Consider the following 18,235-nt stretch of genomic DNA (forward strand, 5'->3'; position numbering starts at 1 on the left):
TATCTCTCCATATAATCTTGCTGTTGTAGAATCAATAGTTATTGAATGATTTTGATGGAAGATAGGCATAATTGTCATTTCTCTTTGGAAAACTAGGAAAGTGTTGCTTAGAAAAATCTCTGTGGTTTTCTAAAGCTCCCAGTAACAGAAAATGAGAAACTTGAAACTGGATCCCAGATTCTGTGACTCCAATCCTGAAAGCTTGTCCTTGAATCATAGATTATCATAGCCACCTTGGTTTTTATTTTGAGGAGCAGTTTCCATTTGGAAAGATGTTTGAATGGTCAGTGATTTCTATAGGCGCTTGGTGGTGTCCAGTGATAGCAAATAAATAGTTTGATCATTACCTCCTCATTTATGAGAGCAAGAAGCAGGTGCATAAGTGAAAAGAAAGACGCAACTTTCTTTACTTGTTATGTATTTGTGATAACATAAAAATACTCATAGAAAACTAACTAGATGAGATAATCTAATATTCTAAAGATTTATCTCTATTCTGAATATTATGCTTAATATGTCATTATAGTACTCTTCCATTTCTGTGCTGAGAACGTTTTCTTCTTGTATTAATGAATTTACCTCTCATCCCTGAAGATAAGCGTCCCATTGGAGAGAGACATGAGCAATATTTGTGGACTCTAATGAACTTGCAAAAGAGAAATGAGGTAAATATTTTATAATAGAAAGATACTAAGACATCAGATTCTTGAATATGCAGGTAACGTTGCTGTATTAACAGATGTTCACCTTTTAAATAAAAATACGCTTATAACAGACCCAATGAGATTTAAAAACTATCCTTGTTATTCAAAGATTTGATTTACACCAATATAATTGATGAAACTGTTCAGCCATAGATTTTCAAAATGCTCTACTTTACAAATAGCACATTAAATTGATTTTCTCTTTTTATATATTACGGATTAAATGTTTCTCAAATGCTTTGCAAGATATTGAAGATTTCAGAAGACAGGGATGGTACATGTACCCTCCAGTCAGGCTTCCTAATGGGGCCATACATTTTATGGGAGAAACAGTGTGAGTAATTATTTGCAGGAGGTAGAAAAAGGTGTCCAAGAATACCAAGGTAAAAATGCTTGAAAATTTAAAATTAAATGCAAGTTGTTTAATCAAGATGCCATGGCTGGGCGTGGTGGTTCACGCCTGTAATCCCAGCACTTTGGGAGGCCAAGGCGGTGGCTCACGAGGTCAGGAGTTCAAGACCAGCCTGGCTAACACGGGTGAAATCCTGTCTCTACTAAAAATACAAAAATTAGCTGGACATGGTAGCGGGCCTCTGTAATTCCAGCTAGTCGGAAGGCTGAGGTGGGAGAATCACTTGAACCCGGGATGCAGAGGTTGCAGTGAGCCAAGATCGCGCCATTGCACTACAGCCTGGGCAGACAGAGCAAGACTCTGTCTCAAAAATAATAATAATAATAAAATAAAGATGCCATGTAGTAATATATTTTTGTAACCAGTATTTGATGTTTTATAGTCTCTGATATTTTTAATGTTTGAGGTGCAGATGCACACACACACATACATGCACATACACGTGTATACATACACACATATTTATTTATTTATTTTTTTGAGACAGAGTCTCACTCTGTTGCCAGGCTGGAGTGCAGCGGCACAATCTTGGCTCACTGCAACCTCCAACTCCCTGGTTCAAGTGATTCTTCTGCCTCAGCCTCCCAAGCAGCTGAGATTACAGGCATATGCTACCATGCCCAGCTAATTTTTGTATTTTTAGTAGAGACAGGGTTTCACCATGTTGGCCAGGATGGTCTCAATCTCCTGATCTCGTGATCCACCCACCTCAGCCTCCCAAAGTGCTTGGATTACAGGCGTGAGCCACCAAGCCTGGTCCACACGTATTTATTATACTATTAAAAAGTTAGCTGTTACTTTAAATTAAAAGGTTACGTTAATGGGAAAAAATTTAAAACTATGCAAAAGACAGAAGTAGATAAGGAGAAAACAAAAGTTCACCTTCTTACTTCTCAATGTTTAATTATACTACCCAGAGATAAACAGGGTTAAAATTTCCTGCCAGCAATGTTCACTGTCATATGTACATATGTCCTTTAAAAAGCTCTACAAATGTGATTGCAATACTGTTGAGCAACTTGCGATTTTCAGTAAATTATGTCTTGAACTTCATCTTTCTATATCTATACATATAGATCTCTTTCATTCTTTTTGGTGGCTGTATAATATACTATTGTAAGAATGTACCAATCTTACTTAACCAATTCCTTACTGGTGGATATTTTGGTGGTTTCTACTTTTGTTTTGTTTTCCTATTGTAAACCCATGTACAAGGACACACATCACACCATTATTTTTCCACACATGTGCAGGTATAGTATTGCATGGTTGGGTAACTTCCTAGGAATGTAATCTCTAGGTAAAAGGACATGTGCAATTTTTTTTTTTTTTTTTTTTTTTTTTTGAGACAGAGTTTCGCTCTTGTTGCCCAGGCTGGAGTACAATGGCGTGATCTTGGCTCACCACAACCTCTGCTTCCCAGATTCAACTGATTCTCCTGCCTCAGCCTCCTGAGTAGCTGGGATTACAGGTGTGCACCACCACGCCCAACTAATTTTGTATTTTTAGTAGAGACAAGGCTTCTTCATGTTGGTCAGGCTGGTCTCGAACTCCCGACCTCAGGTGATCCGCCTGTCTTGGCCTCCCAAAGTGCTGGGATTACAGGTGTGAGCCACCACGCCCGGCCCGTGCATTTTCAATTATCTAGTTTTTTAGCTAATATGAAAATTTAGAAAATATGTCCTAGAGTAAAAAGATCAATCTATATAGAAGGTGAAAAGCAGCTGGGCGCAGTAGCTCACACCTGTAATCCCAACACTTTGAGAGGCTGAGGCGGGTGGGTCACGAGGTCAAGAGATTGAGACCATCCTGGCCAACATGGTGAAACCCCGTCTCTACTAAAAATACAAAAGTTAGCTGGGTATAGTGGCAGGCGCCTGTAATCCCAGCTACTTGGGAGGCCAAGGCAGGAGAATCGCTTGAACCTGGGAGGCAGAGGTTGCAGTGAGCCAAGATTGTGCCACTGCACTCCAGCCTGATGGCAGAGTGAGACCTCATCTCAGAAGGAAAAAAAAAAAGGAAAGTGAAAAGCAAAAGTTTCTTTCTCAGGCTCTGAGCTCCCCACCATGACCATGATAACAGTTTCTCAGTCTCCTGTTCTAACATGAATATAATACATATTTTTTTTTTTTTTTTTTGAGACGGAGTCTCGCTCTGTCGCCCGGGCTGGAGTACAGTGGCCGGATCTCAGCTCACTGCAAGCTCCGCCTCCTGGGTTTACGCCATTCTCCTGCCTCAGCCTATAATACATATTTTATGTGTGCATAAAAAAATACAAGCGGGATGATTCATTGTGGGTTATGTTCACATTACATTTGATAAGTACTGCTCTTCCAAAAAAAAAAAAATGCATCAATTACATTCCTATCAAAAATCTGTGTATCTTCTGGTCCCCACCATCCTTGACAGCATCCTTGGATATGATCACACTTTTTCATTTCTTTCTTTTTTTAAATTTTTTTTTCTTTTGAGAGAATCTTGCTCTGTCACGCATCCAGGCTGGAGTGCTCACTGCACTCCTGGCTCACTGCAACCTCTGCCTCCTGGGCTCAAGTGATTCTCCTGCCTCAGCCTCTGAGTAGCTGGGATTACAGGTGCGCACCACCATGCCTGGCTAATAGAGATGGGGTTTCACCATGTTGGCCAGGCTGGTATCTAATTTCTGACCTCAGGTGATCCACCCAGTCAGCCTCCCAAAGTGTTGGTATTACAGGCATGAGCCACTGTGCCTGGCCAATTCTTGTTTTGCCAATCTGATAGATGAAAATGGCATCTTTTAAATCACTCACATTGTCATTGTCTTTTTTTTTTGAGACAAAGTTTTCTCTTGTCCCCCAGACTGGAGTGCAATGGCATGAGCTCACTGCAACTTCCGCCTCCCGGGTTCAAGCGATTCTCCTGCCTCAGCCTCCCAAGTAGCTAGGATTACAGGCGTACACCACCACACCTGGCTAGTAGAGATGGGGTTTCACCATGTTGGCCAGACTGGTCTCAAATTCCTTACCTCAAGTGATCCACTCACCTCGGCCTCCCCAAGTGCTGGGATTACAGGCATGAGCCACCACACCTGGCCTAGTATTTTTATCTTTTTTTGAGACTGAGTTTTGCTCTTTTGCCCAGGTTGAAGTGAAGTGGCGGATCTCGGCTCACTGCAGCCTCCACCTCCTTGGTTCAAGCAATTCTCCTGCCTCAGCCTCCTGAGTAACTGGGATTACAGGCGTCCACCAGGCACTAATTTTTTGTATTTTTAGTAGAGACGGGGTTTCGCCATGTTGGCTAGCCTGGTCTCAAACTTCTAACCTCAGGTGATTCACCTGCCTCGGCCTCCCAAAGTGCTAGGATTACAAGCGTGAGCCGCCGCGCCTGGACCGGGCATATCTTTTTTTATGGATGACCTGGAATCACACTGGATTGACTTTCTTATTGGCTTCTGTGCTTTCTTGGCATACTCACAATCAGACACAAGTATTTCTACAGTTACTAGAAACGAGATCCTACTCTGGAGCGAGCCACAGTGGCTTGTGTCTGTAACCCCAGTTACTTGCAGGGGAGGGGAGGCTGAGGTAAGAGGATCACTTGAGGCTAGGAGTTCAAGGCTGCAGTGAGCTATGATCATGCCACTGTGCTCCAGCCTGGGCGACAGAGGAATACATCATTTCTTAAAAAAAAAAAAAAAAAAAGGCCTACTTTGTACCTTGATAAGATGTTATGTCCCCCTGACCCCATTTCCTTCAACTCCATAAATGAGACCTTTACTTTCCTATCCCTTTTTCTCTGTTTCCTTCCTCTTCCAGATGAGGTCTTTGAAGTCTTTTTCTTCCCTTCCCACTCATCCTCTGCTCTCATCTCCTAGGTTAGGCTGAGGTATTTAGTGATTTTTGTTCTAATCTAAACTGTAATATTCTCAGATGAGGCCCATGGGCGATATGTTTTTTAGTCCTTCCATAAATGGAAATATCATCCTTTCCCCTCTACAGGTGAATGACATCTTGAAAGAGGATAGCCTTTTTCTTAGAAAACCTGTGAGGTTATTTCAGATTCCTGTGCTGAGAAAAAGAAATCTGGTGTCAGCCTGCCTCCTTTGTGAGTTATTCATTCTGTCTAAAAGCTGGCAAGCTTTCCTTTTTATCCTTGGAGTCCAGGAATCTTACAGTGATACTCCCAGGGGTGTGCTTTCTATCACTGAACTTGCCAGTAATTTGGTATGCCCTTTTAAGCTGCAGGCTAAAGAATATTTCTTCCATTTGTTTAATCACTACCTCTCTTTCATTGGTTTTTCTCTCTTTAGAATTCCTATTATTCACAAAATAGCTATCCTTTACGCCTTTTATCTTTTTTCCTCTATCTCTTTGTATTTTTGTTCTTGAGACATTTCTTCCTTTTGGCCTCTAATTTATACCTCCACAGTGACCAGCTATCCTTTCCCTCAATTCATTTACTAAATTTTTCAATGAAAAAAAGCATACTTTAATTTCCAAAATGTCATTTTATGCTATAATTAAAGACTGTGCTTTCATTAATTTTTAGATGACTTAAGTAACAGACTATTTAAGTAGATCCTTACTTTTACTAAGACCTAGTGGAGTTCTTCGGTCTTCTCACAGTTAACGATGTAGATGGAATCTTGGCCACCTAACCTCTGATCCACTTTTTCCTCCATCTATGGGGCTATTCACAAGAAACAGTTTTGATGATGTGCAAATAAAACCTACTCTGTGGATCTGAAGGTAAGGCATTTATTTCTGTTGACTTTTCTAAAAGTATGTAGGCTAATATTTTAGAGTTCGTGGATGTATAATGAAAATAACCACATGAATTTGTGCTATGAGGATAACTCTGGAAGGATGGCCATCAGACATTTCTGATTTCCCTCAAATACTCTCCTAAATTTCACCAAGTTCCATTCTAATATGATTCATAGGTGGTGTCTCCAAATTGTCTCTGCTCCTCTTGTGATGACTTGAATCATACCACACGACAATTAAATGAAAAGGATAAAACTTTATGAGCAATTAGTCTCAAAGTCTCTCCACTCAAAACTTGTGTGGCTTTTGTGCCAACCTACTAGTAATAATTACGTATGGAAGTTATATTAGGCAGAGTAGATTTAGAGTGCAGTAAAGATTATGGAATGATATGGAGGGACTAGTTATTCCAGTGGAGAAGAATGAACATGCTTGTTTTGGGTCCTTTTCCAGTTACACATCTGTCTCCTGGATTGGTATTAAAACATTCTGTTTTTTAGCATCCTGGGTGCTTAAATTATTTTATGTCTGTTACTTGTTGTTCAAGGTATCCCACCAAGGTAGGGAGGAAGATTTTAAAAATTTCTCTTGCTGTTACATAGTTGGAAAATTGAAGCATAAAAAAGATACATATAGTGTTTCTTGGATCCAAGAAGGGAAGCAAACCATTTACTTTCAGGGCCATTACATTATCTCTTTGATTTTTGAGGACCTTTAAGCAAGAGATACACCATGCACTGCCTACATAACTTTTAGACCCAACTCACCACTGGTTCCCCCAACTCAAATCCATTGACATTTTCAACTCTTTCTTCTCTGTAATATTTTCATGGCATCTGATATTGGTGAATCTTACCCTTACCCTCCTGAAGCCATATCTTCCCCTGGCCTATGAGATATACTCCTTTGAGCATATCTTCTTAACCCTTTGATTACTTTCTGCTTCTTTCATTGGTTCTTTTTCCTCCTCTCATCATCTAAGACCAATTCTTTTTTTTTTTTTTTTTTTTTACGGAGTCTTGCTCTGTTTCCCAGGCTGGAGTGCAGTGGAGTGATTAGGGCTTACTGCAGCCTCAACCTCCTGGGCTCAAGTGATCCTCCCACCTCAGCCTCCCAAATACACACCTGGGACCACAGGTGTGTATCACCATGCCTGGCTAATTTTTCAACTTTTCATAGAGATGAGGTCTCACTATGTTGCCCAAGCTGGTCTTGAACTCCTGAGTTTGAGTGATCCTCCCACCCAGCCTCCCAAAGTTCTGAGATTACAGGCATGAGCCACTGTGCCTGGCCCCAATTCTTGATAATGTGTTTGTTCATTCAGCTAATATTTACTGAACACTTATGATGTATCAAGTACTGTGCTAAAAGGTGGTCATAAAAGGGTGAACAAGAAGGTGATATTCATCTTCCTATAGCTCACATCTTAGTGGGGGAGGCAGACAATAAGAATACAAACATAGAGACCGGGTGCGGTGGCTCAAGCCTGTAATCCCAGCACTTTGGGAGGCCGAGATGGGCGGATCACAAGGTCAGGAGATCAAGACCATCCTGGCTAACATGGTGAAACCCCGTCTCTACTAAAAATACAAAAAAACTAGTCAGGCGAGGTGGTGGGTGCCTGTAGTCCCAGCTACTCGGGAGGCTGAGGCAGGAGAATGGCGGGAACCCGAGAGGCGGAGCTTGCAGTGAGCTGAGATCTCGCCATTGCACTCCAGCCTGGGTGACAGAGCAAGACTCTGTCTCAAAAAAAAAAAAGAAAGAATGAATGAATAAAGGCCAGGCATGGTGGCTCAAGCCCGTAATCCCAGCACTTTGGGAGGCCGAGGCAGGTGGATCACTTGAGGTCAAGAGTTCAAGAGCAGCCTGGCCAACATGATGAAACCCTGTCTCTACTAAAAATACAAAAATTAGCAGGGCACAATGGCACATGCCTGTAATCCAGCTACTTGGGAGGCTGAGGCAGGATAATTGCTTGAATCCAGGAGGCAGAGGTTGCAGTGAGCCGAGATTGCACCACTGCACTCCAGCCTGGGCAACACAGCAAGACTCTGCCTCAAAAAAAAAAAAAAATGAATGAATAAGACCTAGTATTTGATAGCACAGCAGGCAACAGGGTGACTACAGTCAACAATAATTTAATTGTTTAATAATTTAATTTGGTTATTTAAAAATAACCAAAAGAGTGTAATTGACTTGTTTGTAACACAAAGGATAAATGCTTGAGGTGATGGATATCCCATTTACTCTGATACGATTATTATGCATTACATGCCTGTATCAGAATATCTCATGTACTCCATAGATACATATACCTACTATGTACTCACAAAAAATTTTTAAAAAAGGGAATTGGTGACTTGGACTAGGGTGATAGTGCTGAGTAGTAACTTTATGCAGATTACTACCATACTTAATCTTCAATTGTGATTGCTTCTCTCTCTCCTTTTTTTTTTTTTTTTTTTTGAGACGGAAAAGGCTCGCCTCTGTCACTCACAGGCTGGAGGCGTGGGGGATCTCAGATCACTGCCGCCGCCTCCCGGGTTTATGCCATTCCGCATAGACCCTCACAGTGCCTCTGTGCCGATAGTCATGGGGTATGGTATGTGGACTACAGGCGCCCGCCACCGGTACGCCCGGTCCAGTTTTTGTATTTTTGAGTAGAGATGGGAGTATGCCGACTCTGTGATATGCGCGACAGGAGTGGGTCTCGATCCGCTGACCTTCACTGATCCGTCTCTCCCAAAGTGCTGGGATTCCCTCTCTCTCTTTTGATTGATAACTCCATTTGCTTGTAGTTGCATCTCCTCATGTCTAAACACTCAAAGAGACTTTTAGTTTCCCAGTCCCTGGCTGATCCTTTCTCCATCCAGTCTTCCCATAACTGTCAAGACAATATCGCGGCTACCTTCCCTCATCCCTATGCAAGAACTGGCAATGGATTCTGAACAAACCGAAGTGATTCTGCTTTGTATTCAAGGAATTCTATCAGACGAACCAACTCTACTTGTACAACCATATGGCCTTATTAGTCTTGAAACACTACCTATTTCAACTTCTGGCTACGGCTTTGTTATTCATCTAAAAAGCATCCATTATGCCTTCTTTCTATGTCAAACATGTTGTTAAACATGATGCTCTCACCGGTGTTCACTAAGTTAATCTTTACAAGCAACCCATGAGATTGGTTTTATTATCCTCAGTTCTCTAATATGAAATTAAGAGTTAGAGAGGTTTCCTTGTTCAAGATAAAAAAAACTAGTAAGAGGCAGAGCTGGGATTTGAACCCAAGTTCTCTGATTCCATGTCCAGTGTCCTTTCTTGAGCTTTTCTCTTGCAAACTCTCAGTCTGTGATACTTTCTCTTTGGCTTTCTGTTGATGCACGTCTACCTCTACTCTCCAACCCTTTCAAAAACTTTCTTGAAATTTGTCTCATATGGAAGTCTTTGTCATGTTTTCTCATGCTTTGAATATAGTTGAATTACAGACTCTTTTTTTTTTAGGAGACAGAGTCTCACTCTGTCACCCAGGCTGGAGTACAATGGCATGATCTCAGTTCACTGCAACCTCAACCTCCAGGGTTTAAGCAAATCTTGTGCCTCAGTCTCCTGTGTAGGTGGGATTACAGGCATGTGCCACTATGCCTGGCTAATTTTTTTTTGTATTTTTAGTAGACACGGGGTTTTACCATGTTGCCAAGGCTGGTCTCAAACTCCTTACCTCATGATCCGCCCACCTCGGTCTCCCAAAGTGCTGGCATTACAGGCATGAGCCACCGTGCCCAGCCTACAGATTGTTTTTTTGTTTGTTTTGTTTTTTGTTTTTAAGACAAAGTCTGACTCTGTCACCCAGGCTGGAGTGTAGTGGCCAGATCCCGGCTCACTGCAAGCTCCGCCTCCCGGGTTCACGCCATTCTCCTGCCTCAGCCTCCAGAGTAGCTGGGACTACAGGCGCCCGCCACCTCGCCCGGCTAGTTTTTTGTATTTTTTAGTAGAGACGGGGTTTCACCATGTTAGCCAGGATGGTCTCGATGTCTTGACCTTGTGATCCGCCCATCTCGGCCTCCCAAAGTGCTGGGATTACAGGCTTGAGCCACTGCACCCGGCCTACAGATTGTTTTGTTTGGTGACAATATCAATTGCAATTGGTTCATTGGCCTCCAGTAATTCTATTTCTCTACAACCTGTCTCTTCAACCAGATATCAGGATTCCCAAGGGCAGAAACAAGCAATATAGTCTTCTTTAATTTTTTGGTGTTAGCTTTTAGTACTTAGAAAAATGGAGTTTTATTTACCCATAATTGTTGCTTGTCTAATAAATGGGTAAATAAAACAAGAACCTTGCATTAAATTCATGTATCTGGCTGCAGATAATTCTCCACATCCTTTGATTTTATTCTTACTTTCACAGAATCTAAGTCCTAATAAGAACCATTTCCTTTTTTTTGGCAATAAAAATTCCAACATGTTCCCTATTGTGGTATCTTATTTGATAAACTTTCTAATTAGCGTTACATTTTAAATGCTTTTATAATGCCCCATTACATATTTGTCCAATAGTCCATGACAGTTCAGATATGTAATTGCTATTATGGATTACCTGGTGACCATCATTAAGTAATTAGAGAGACTTAAACATGTGTAGTGCTAATTAGGAAAGTTATCAACTATGGGCAGTTACGATAATAGGGAACATGATGATGATTTTGTTTTGGAACTGCAGTAAAAACATGGCTACAGGGAAATGGATGAATCTTTTGCCAATTTAGTGCCTGAGGAAGTTAGGAGCCATTTTAACAATGGAGAATTTGGCACAGCAGAAAGTGACTTTGCGAATTGTGCCCTTTTTGTCACTCCATTAATAACTGACTGTGACTGCCAAAATACTTCTCCTGGACTGTACTAGGGGAGCAAAAGGGGTCAAGCATGGAGCAAGACATACCCATAGAGGGCCCCTTAACTGCTCCCTTGGATCAGTGCCCCAAATCAATATCACTCTATTTTCCACCTCGCGTTCACAGTCCCGTGATCTGTTAGGCTTTTACTCAACATATTCTATTAAGTGGTGTGGGTTTTCCCCCTCATGAAAAAATAATGACTGCTTTATTAAGAATCATCCGAGATTGCCCAAAGTTCTTATAAAGGCCACTTGACCCTGATCATTGTTTCAAATAGTTCTTGAAACATTGGAGAATTGTTACAGCATAAAAGCAAGGAACGTGACATGTTCTCCGAGGGAATGTGATATGCTTTGGAAGGTTTCATTTTTTTTGTAAAGAAATAGTATTTCACTATTCCTAAATGGTAAGAAGCAGGTTTGGTGGGACTGTGAGGGAGTAAACTAGTTGTTTAAATGCCATTTCAGAAACATATGTAAAATGATATGTGACATTTTGTATGTATACGCACATTTTTCTTACAGGAAGGGTTACACTTTCATCAGATTTTGCCCTTGAGCCTTTGGTAAGCTGGGACATAGATGCACATTACATGCCAGGCACCAAGGAACGGTACCATGTAAGAGACTTAGGATGCTCTATTGTTAGTATTACTAAAAAATAACCATAGCTAAAATTCGGCTGGTGACACAAACATTTTTAGGCTAAGTATGCTTCTGCTGTGCGACTCTGCTATCTGAGACAAACATTCTAACCTCCCAGAGCTACCTCTCCTAATTATATGGCAAAGAGCTATGGAGACTTCAGGGTCATCTCAAGGTCATTATTGTCCTGTTTGCTGCCTGGAGACCTCTCTAGGGTCTTGGGAGAAAAAGAGAAGAGGGTGGATTTTGACTCCTCAACCACAGAATGTTCCAGAGTCCCTTTGCCACCTTATGACTCAGGCAGTCATGACTTCTTCATGACTTCAATGTTTAGGTAGGTTCAAGGCACATCTTGCTGGAACAGGGGTAGTTGTCTTCTGAAATGATTGTGGGGCTGTTGGTTCATATGGAGCCGTATATACGCTTTAATCCCCCTTTCCCTCCCCATCCAGTCATAGCTGGTGACCCAAACTGTGTGTTCAGACACTTGAGCTTGCCACTTGATTTTATTCAATCTTGTCCACGAATGCATTAATTTCAGGGCCTGGGAAATTTCTGACTTCTTCACACATGAACTTTAGAATGAGATTAGCAAAGTAAAGATGGACATTTTGGCAGGTATTTTCTCTTTCAGGTGAGATAAAAACATCTTCATATATTCCTCCTCTTCCCCAAATTGAGCATCTGTTTATGTGTGACTGGGCAGCTTTTCCCTCCTCTATTAAAGTTGGAGCTATTTCCTGGTTAATTCTTTTCTCTCTTAATTTGGCAGACATCTGTGGCATGCTGCTGTGTGCATGGTACAGACTGCCATGAAAAACATAAGCAGGGCCAGTGCACTGCCCTGCCCTGGGCTATTGGTGAAGTAGCTCATTTCATGGGAAGTTTATTAATGTAAGCACTGAACAACAACTCAAGGCAGTGTTAAGGGAGGTATAATCAGGCTGTTAAGATCATGATATTCTCCTGAAGAAGGTGGGGCTTGACCTGAGTCTTGAAGGATGGCAGAGAGTAGGCAAGGAGGACATCTCAAGTGGGGGAATCAGTGTAAGCTAAGGAATGAGGTTAATGAATACTGTGTGTGTGTGTGTGTATGTGTGTGTTTAAAGCAGAGGAAAGCAACAAGACTAGACAGGAAGGTAAACCAGGAATAGATCATGGGAGAACTGGAATTTTATGTATACTTCAATCTTGATCCAATAGATCATGGACATTATTAGAGAGCTTATTAATAGGTTGAGGGAAGAAATCTGACACCTGTAAAGCACCCATGATGTGCCAAGTTCTGTGCTTGGTCTTTTACTTACATAAATAATTTCATCTCAAAATTATCTCTCCAGGAAGCATCTTCATTTTTCAACTGGGAAAACTAACTTTAAGAAATGTTTTTATTGTGGACTATTATGTGCCTCTTGATAAAAGTACAAAAATCACCCATAAAGTATTCTTGCCAAAAATAGAGCTTCTATGGCGTCAAGTCTCTAAACACTACCAATAGTTTACAGGCCAGCAGAGAACAGAGGAGCATGTTAAATGATACATGAAATACAATCCAGAATACCAGAAAATACAGGATGAAAACAATAAAAAAGATTAAGAAAATTGGAAAATTACAAACGTATACAAAAAAAGAGAAAATAGTATAATGAACTCTATGTATCCATCACTTAGCTTCAGCAATTGTCAACTTATGGCCAATCTTGTTTCATTGATAGCCCCTCTATTTTTTTTTTGAGACAGAGTCGAGTCTCACTCTGTCACCCAGGCTGGAGTGCAGTGGTGCGATCTCAGCTCCCTGCAACCTCCGCCTCCCGGGTTCACACCATTCTCCTGCCTCAGCCTCCCAAGTAGCTGGGACTACAGGTGCCTGCCACCACGTCCAACTAATTTTTTGTATTTTTAGTAGAGACGGGATTTTGCCGAGTTAGCCAGGATGGTCTCGATCTCCTGACCTTGTGATCTGCCCACCTCGGCCTCCCAAAGTGCTGGAATTACAGGAGTGAGCCACCGCACCCGGCCGATATCCCCTCTTATCATCCCTCCAGTAATTACCTTGAAGGAAATCCCAGTTGTCACATCTCTTCAGCCACAAATATTTCAATGTATGTCTTTAAAAGATAAAGACTCCTAAAGAAAATAACTACAGTGGGAGGCTGGGCGCAGTAGCTCACGCCTGTAATCCCAACACTTTGGGAGGCCGAGGTGGGCAGATCACAAGGTCAGGAGTTTGAGACTAGCCTGACCAACATGGTGAAACCCCGACTCTACTAAAAATACAAAAACTAACCAGGTGTGGTGACACGCGCCTGTAATCCCAGCTACTCAGGAGGCTGAGGCAGGAGAATAGCATGAACCCGGGAGGTGGAGGTTGCAGTGAGCTGAGATTGCGCCACTGTACTCCAGCCTGGTTGACAGACCAAGACTGTGTCTCGGAAAAAAAAATAACCACAGTACTATTATCATTGCTGAATTGATAATAATTCCTTAGTATCAATGTCATCAAGTATCCAACCATTGTTCACGTTCTCTTGATTGTCACATATATTAAAAACAAATAATTTCTTTTGTTTCAATCACAATCCAAATAAAGCCTATACGTTGAAAGTGGTTGTTATGTCTCTTAAGTCTCTTTTAATTGAAAAGCTCCTCCTCCCTTTCCTTTTTTTACCTTGGAGATTATTTGTTGAAGAAACCAGGATCTGTCCTGAGTATTTGCACATTCTGAAGTTGGCCGATGCATGCCCTTCTTTGGTGCAATGTGTTTCTCTCCCCTTTGATTTCCTGCAAACTGGTAGTGATAGCTGTTTACAAGGGCTCAATCACATTCCAAGTCCATCTTTTGGTGACAATACTTAGAGGTAGTGATGTGTATTTTCCTGAGGAGGCACAAAGTGGCTGATTGTCTCTCCTTTTATAGTTTATCTAATTTAAGCAACTCTGTAGCTAGGAAGTGGAGGAGCACTGAGAAGTTGACACTGAGGTCTCTGGTTCCAAACCTGTGCTCCAGCCGTCTCCTCCCATCGCCCTCTGAGATTAATCTGACCAGGAAGGATGGAAAGGATCCATGGGGATGGAGGCTGGGAGCAGGGGGAGATGAATCCATCTCCACATTGATGTGCTGGACACTCCACTGGGCTCCAGCAGGCAGCTGTTGCAGTGATCCAGAAAGACAGGGACAAGTGTGACCACAGAGACTATCATCTCTCTGAGAAGGAAGCAGCAGGTCATATTTTGGTTCCTGTAATTATATTCAAAGGAGTCCCAGGTACCTGGTTATGCAGAAACCTCCAGTGATTTATGAATGCTCACCTGAACTCTAGGGGATAACAGAGGAATCAGAATTACCCAGAACTGTTACGGAGAATTTTGGTGACTTTAAAAATCTTTATTTCTTTGTACTGTGCCTTTTGGATTTTTGGAAAATTTTGGAAAAGATGGAAAAATTTTTCTTCTTAAATTGTATAGGCTTACTGTTTTTTCAGATAATAGCATCACATGCTTATTAAGATGCACATACACACACACACACACACCCTCCATCTCAGAAATGCTTACCATAAAAATCCTACCTAACAGAGAAAGTGTGGAAGAAAATCTGCTAAACTGTTACCTCTAGTTATCTCTGGTAGTTGTGTGGGGAGCGGATCACAGGAGCTGACATTTAGCGCTAACTCTTGTGTTTGAACTTGTTTGAGCATGTATTCTATTTGAACCCCCCACCCAAAACCCAACCAATTTGGATGTGATGAAAAGTAATCATAATAAAATGACACCATATTAGACACGGTTTTACAAATTGCTTTTTAATTTAACACTATATCTAGGGAGGTGGAGTCATTATTATATAGGCAGTTATAGTAGTTCTTTTTTTTTTTTTTTTTTTTTTTGAGAAGGAGTCTTTGTCGCTCAGGCTGGAGTGCAGTGGCGAGATCTCAGCTCACTGCAACCTCTGCCTCCCAGGTTCAAGCGGTTCTCCTTGCCTTAGTCTCCCAAGTAGCTAGTTTTACACCACGCCCAGCTAATTTTTTTTTTTTTTTTTAGACGGAGTCTCTGTTACCCAGGCTGGAGTACGGTGGTGCGATCTTGGTTCACTGCAACCTCCGCCTCCTGGGTTCAAGCGATTCCCCTGCCTCAGCCTCCTGAGTAGCTAGGACTACAGGCGCGTGCCACCAAGCCCGGCTAATTTTTTTTTTTTAGTAGAGATGGGGTTTGGGGTTTCACCATGTTAGCCAGGATGGTCTCAATCTCCTGACCTCGTGATCTGCCCACCTCGACCTCCCAAAGTGCTGGGATTACAGGGGTGAGCCACTGCACCTGGCCAACACCTGGCTAATTTTTTTGTACTGTTAGTAGAGATGGGGTTTCACCATGTTAGCCAGGCTGGTCTCAAACTTCTGACCTGATGATCCGCCCGCTTCGGCCTCCTAAAGTGCTGGGATTGCAGATGTGAGGCACTGTGCCTGGCCTATAGTAGTTCTTATAACTATAGTTACTATGTAGGCATTACTCAGAAATAAATCGTGGAGGTAAAAAAATTGAAGTCATACTTATTAATTGATCAATGGTAGGCTTATGTAATTTATTAGTACAAATAATTGTTATACTGCTTCATTCTGGGAATCCAGAAGATCTAAGTCTTAATCCTGTTTTAAATTTGTCCTTCCTCCAGCCTCTGCCTGGATTTGGCTGGTGTGCAGTCCAGGAAGCCCTGTGGCCAGTGGACTTTCTCAGGAAACCTCTTTCCATCATGGGCAAAGTGCTTGGCAGTGGTTCTCTTTCTTCTTTTCATCTTTTGCTCCCGTAGACTACAAGACAGAATTCTCTTTCCAAATAACTTTTTAAAAAAACTCCCCCATAGGATGTCAAGGTGAGACACTGTGTGACAAACCTATTTGTCTTATTAATCATGTGCCAAGTGCTGAGGGCCAGAAGTAAACACTGTGGTTCAAGCAAAAGTAAAAAGCAGAGTCCCTGTCCTGAAGTTTCTAAATATATATTTTCCTAAATAACCCAGTGCTGAGCAGCAGCTGTCTTAACTTTGGTGGTGCTTCTGGGGACTGAGTTCGTCTCCCCTCTCTGAATTGCCAGGTTGTGGGTTGAGTTCAGAAGTGAGGCTGCAGCCAGGGATTGAGCATTGGGTTTCTGCACACATCTGCACATTTCCTCAAATGCAGTCCACAGGCCACAGTGCAATTAAACACCCAAACTGTCAAGTTGAGTTTCTGAATCCAGTACATCTCCCTAGGCCTGACTTGCACATTAAAGACATCCACTAACACATAATATCAATGTATAATCTGTTTACCTGTCATATGTACCCCTCTCAAGTATATTTCATTTTTAAATGATTGTATTTTAAAGACCAGAAATAATAGATATGGAGCTTAGAGTATAATTATCAAAAAACTTACTAATAAGTAGCAAAACAAAAGCCACCCCGGAAACTGAGTTCATGCAAGCATATTTCTGCCAGCTTGGATTTTAGATGAACACATTATCTGCAATCCTTTTCTCAAATGGACTGCCATTTACAGATATCTGCCAAGCCTCATCAAAACAAACAAGCTCCTAGAATCAGAGTTAGCATATAAAGAGCGGGTAGACAGGGCAACAATCTTTTCCCCAGGGCTCTCTTTTATCAGTGGCTCTGACCAAAGAATAGAACCCAGTGTTTTATGTTTCAAGTGTACCATATGGCATGATATGAGTGCACTTTAATGACTTATTAGCATATTCTTCCAACTAAGCTTTCCTAGTTAAACCAGCTTGACAAAAGCTGAATTTTAAAATATTTGCATGAAACCTCCCAGAATAAACATGGCTCAGTCATTGGTTTGCTTTTACTTATAGATAAAAGAGAAGCCACTGATCCTTAACGACAAGACTCATGAAAAACGTTGAGTTGGCCACCTCTTCTCTTCCCCTCAGGAGTTGGAGATTTTTGGAATGTCTGCAACATTATTTAGACATTTTCTCTCCCCATGGCATGAAGATTCCCCATTCTGCCTAGATTCTGTGCTTTACATAATGCTTATTCTGCCTTTCGTGACCTTGATCCTTCCTTTGTGGGAATGAGATTTTCTGACTGAGATCTAGTCACCTGCCCGCCTCATTAAAAAGCCTTTTAGCCTTTGGAGGAGGACCAGACACCAGATCAGGGCTTGGGACTTCTCACTGGGGCTTGGCTAGGAGTGATATGAACCTGGGGGTGAGTCATGTTTCCCTTGAGACTTCCCTAATTGTCTCTGTGAAAATAGGGTCTGCTAGGAGGAAGGCGGACAGAATGGAGACATCCTCATTACCTAAACAGAGGAAGCTAGTCTCTCTGTCTACTATTGCACGTGCTGTAGTGGTGGTTTTTTTTCTTTCTTTCTTTTCAAATTTGTCTGAGTGTAAATGTCCCCTTTTCTCTCTTTCTCAAGTCAGTTCTTGATATTTTTTGTAGATCAGATTGCTCTTGGTAGAGATTACCAGTGACCACATATGATGAAGGTGACCATCCTTGGTGACCCCACAATAAGGCTTCCTTGTCATCTCTAGTGCAACCACAATAATATGGGTATGTGAACACTGATTTTTCTTCAGAAAACCTATTTTATGGCAAACACTACAGAAACCCCTTCTCCAGAGTTATTTTCCAGTGAGAGTAGCCATGTGACACTGTTATGACCATAACATAAGTGGAAGTCTGTTGGACACAGTTTCTGGGAAAACTTTTGTTTTTCTGGTAAAAGAGACAAATCCAGCTGGCCTGTGCCTTGCCTTTACTTCTATCTTCTTGTGTGGAATGTAGATGAAACAGCTTTAGGTGCTGCAGCTATCTTGTAATCAT

Source organism: Rhinopithecus bieti, unplaced genomic scaffold (genome assembly GCF_001698545.2).
Source record: "Rhinopithecus bieti isolate Rb0 unplaced genomic scaffold, ASM169854v2 scaffold_13014, whole genome shotgun sequence".
Taxonomy (NCBI): Eukaryota; Metazoa; Chordata; class Mammalia; order Primates; family Cercopithecidae; genus Rhinopithecus; species Rhinopithecus bieti.